The following is a 3,678-nucleotide window of genomic DNA, read 5'->3' on the forward strand; positions in this document are numbered from 1 at the left end:
GGAGCCCGAGCCGAGCCGAGCCCGAGCCGCTGCTGCCGCCGTGCGCCGCTCCTGGGCTCCTTCCCTGCGCTCTGGCCGGGGTGTGGGGGGCGGCGAGCTGGAGGGGCGAGGGCTGGCAAGGGGGCGCGCAGCGGGGTTGGCGCCGAAGACCGGACCCTCGGCCACGAGGGGTAAGTGTGGGCGCTTGGGGTGTGCTTGGGCGTGTGCGGCGCGGGTCTCGACGCCCGCCAACCCTGCCCCCCTCACCTCGCCAGGCCCCCACCGCTCGCACCCCTCCTCCTGCCGCCTGCGGCTTCCTCTTGTTCGTTGTTGGCCTGAGCTTTTTTGGGGGGGGGGCGGGGAGTAAGGGGGAGACTGTAGTGTGTGTGCCAGCGGAGGAGGAAGTCAGGTGAGAGGCTTCGATGCGCCCCCGACAAACCCATCCTGTGCGGGGCGTATCGCTTCCCACTAGGGGCATGTGGGCCAATGTATTTCTCTCGTCAATGTTCGGTCGAGACGCTCTTTCCTAGAGGGCCTCTTTCCCTTCCAGCCTGCTCTGTCCTTGTCCCTTCACCCCACCTTCGCCCCTCCTGGGCCCTTAACCAGGAGCATTGCACCCCAACTAAGGAGCACGTGACGAATGGAGGAGGGGGGTGTTCTGCAACCCCCCATGCCGTGCCCCAGCCCGTTTATTTCAATATTTGTCCACCCATCAGCAGCTGTACTTCTTTCCAAGCCACTGGAAAGGGACGCCTAAGCTGAGGTTCAATTTCCCCCAAAAAGCAGGGGCAAAAAGGATTTCATAGACAGGGGACTCAGGAGAGGAGAGGGGCAAGGACACCTCACCGAATGGGGACTGAAACCTCAAAAACCTTCTCCGCAAGATCAGGGTGACTGTAGGCTCAGGACTCCAGGCTAACAAGAAACTGGAGCTTCATCAACTTTACCCTCTTTACTAACCATTCCTCCCCCGCAGCTCTAAGGAAGCTAACAGGTCTTTTGTTTTGTGTTATCTTTGGGAAATATGCATTGAGTGTGACAACAGAAAATTACTACTGTTTACTCATGGTTAAGAGAATTGTAGAAAGAAAAACCATAGTCTTTACTTCTCTCTTTGTACGTGTGTGTGTGTGCGTGTGCGTGCGTGTGTGTGTGTGTGTGTGTGTGTGTGTGTGTTTGGCAAGAAGTGCAGTTGTGAGGTTCATGGCTTGAGCTGCAGTACGGTCAGTGTGTAACAATAAGGACTGTAGAGCTGCCTCCGTGTATTTTTAGAAGCGGCACTTTCTTGACTTCCTTTCACACAAGGCTTGCTCCCTCATTAAGTCCCCATAAATAATTGTATTTAGAGAGAACTATGGAAGCAGGAGGGTGATTGCTAAAATCTCCATCCCGCCAGCGCAGAGCACTGTTTGCAGTGAAGTTCCTGGAAAGTGACTGTGGGCTGAGAATTCAGTTTTTCCTAAAAGCTCTGTCAGGTCCTCTTCTGTCAGATGCCTATGAATAAAGCACGCTGAGAAAATCCTGATATCTTTGCAGTCTTATTTTATCTTTTACACAGTGGTTGACTGAACTTTCAAGCCCGGGTAACAAACACATCAACTCTGCTGTATTTTTGTGTGTTTTTTCTAAATAAAGGAGAGTAGCACGTGTATTCCTGCTGCTTTCTGATATGCCAGTTCTTTTCTGTCAATGGGTATTGAATTCACTGGAATTCATCTGTGTTTTTCAGCTGATTGTCTTTTTATTTAGAGACAATTCCAAAGACATAAGAATATAAAAAGTTTTATGAATTAGAGTGTTCTTTTAGACAACTAGTCTCTTCTTTGTAAGAAATGAGTGGCAACTTCAACTCCTAGTTCTGTAAAGCAGAAGGGTATAAATGTTGCAGTGGGCAAAACAAAGTAAAACACAAAATTTCCTCTCTGAACCACTATCTGCCTTCACACATCCCAGGAAACACCAAGTCCTTCTGCCTTAATTTACCAGAATGCTGAATTGCCTGACAAGTACCAGTATTCCCGTCTGAGAATGACATCAGTTTTGGAATGGAAAGAATAAATTCTCAGTCTTTAATTACTGCTTATTAGCAATTTCTTGTAGCAGACAACTGATTCTGCAGTTCTGAAAGCCAGAAATAAAACTTAAAAGATACTGAAATACAAAAAAAGGTGGTTTTTTTTCTCTCTTACACACTCATATATTCATCTACTTCCCCAAGCTGTCAGCTAAGCTCCCAGAAGTTAAGATACAAGATGTACCCATGAGTTGAAGCAAGAGAACATTTTGCCCCCAACCTTTTGAATTGGTTTTTATTTTCTTCTTCTACAGAGCCTTGTACAGAGAGCTCATAGGCTCTAGTATAACACAGAATTATGTAATGCTGGCAGTAGTACATTAAATAATGTATCTTGATTAACTCTTACATAAGCCTTACCCTGGCACATAGTAGGAATTCATTAAATACTTACTGAATAAAGATGTTAATGAAATAATATAATTCACCTCAAATTCAATAGCACAGGGCTAACTAAGGCTTTTTTCTGAAGAGAAGAGCATTTTGTCTGAAAGTTTTTAGGGTATTATGTGTGTGCTCCTAGATTTTTTTTTAAAACTAGTTCAGATCTAACTTAAATAGTTGAAGGGCAAGTAATCTGAAATCTGTCACGGGGTTAATAACAGTTGCTAATGTCAAAAGGGAGTCCTGGTGGCGAAGTGGTTAAGAGATCAGGCAGCTAACCACAAGGCTGGCAGTTCAAATCTGCCAGTCGCTCTTTGGAAACCCTATGGGGCAGTTCTGCTCTGTCCTGTAGGGTTGCTATGAGTCGGAATGGACTTGAAAGCGACAATGTCAAAAGAGGGAGCCCTGGTTGCGCAGTGGTTAAAGCACTCCGCTGATAACCAAAAGTTCGGCAGTTCAAACCCAGCAGCCACTCTGTGGGAGAAAGATGTGGCAGTCTGCTTCAAGATTTACAGCCTTGGAAACCCTGTAGGGCAGTTCTACTCTGGCCTTTAGGGTTGCTATGAGTCGGAATCGGGAATGTTAAAATCTACACTGGTTGTTTTCCTCTGAGAATAGACAGTAAGATATAACCTACTATATAGTATGAAAAGGATGCAAAGAGGAGCAAAACAGTATTGACACTCTCGGAACTTATTTGCTGGGAAAACGACATTAAAATGTCAAAAAGACAACTCAGTGAATCAGTAAATAGTTTGAATCAAAGTAAAACTTGAGAAAATTGATTTTTTTGTCTTTTTAGACCAGAGGAGGTAGAGATCTGGAATCTCCAGGCTGGGAGGTATTTTAAAGGCTAATTTGACCGTCAAACCCTAAGGGGCCGTCGGAATTTTATCTACAGAGTGCTTGCCACAGAGTAGAATTCAATATGTATTGTGTGGATGAATGAATAATTTCTGAAGTAGTCCGTGCCATCTTTTTATGCTTTATTACATTTTTGTCCTTGTATTACACAGAATTGGTCTTCCGGAAATTTCCAGCCATTCGCTTTACTTCTGCCATTTGCAGCAAAGCAGAACAAATCTGTTGTATCAGTCAGGATAGGCTATGTTATGCTGGAATAACAAACAATTCCACTTTTTAGTGGCCTTGTGATCTAGTAGCGTCTGAGGTTGTCTGCATTCAGGAGGAGGAATGAGAATCAGGATCAGACCAAAGCTGATTCCCATGAGGTGGAGGTC

Source organism: Trichechus manatus, unplaced genomic scaffold, assembly GCF_000243295.1.
Source record: "Trichechus manatus latirostris isolate Lorelei unplaced genomic scaffold, TriManLat1.0 scaffold00136, whole genome shotgun sequence".
NCBI lineage: Eukaryota > Metazoa > Chordata > Mammalia > Sirenia > Trichechidae > Trichechus > Trichechus manatus.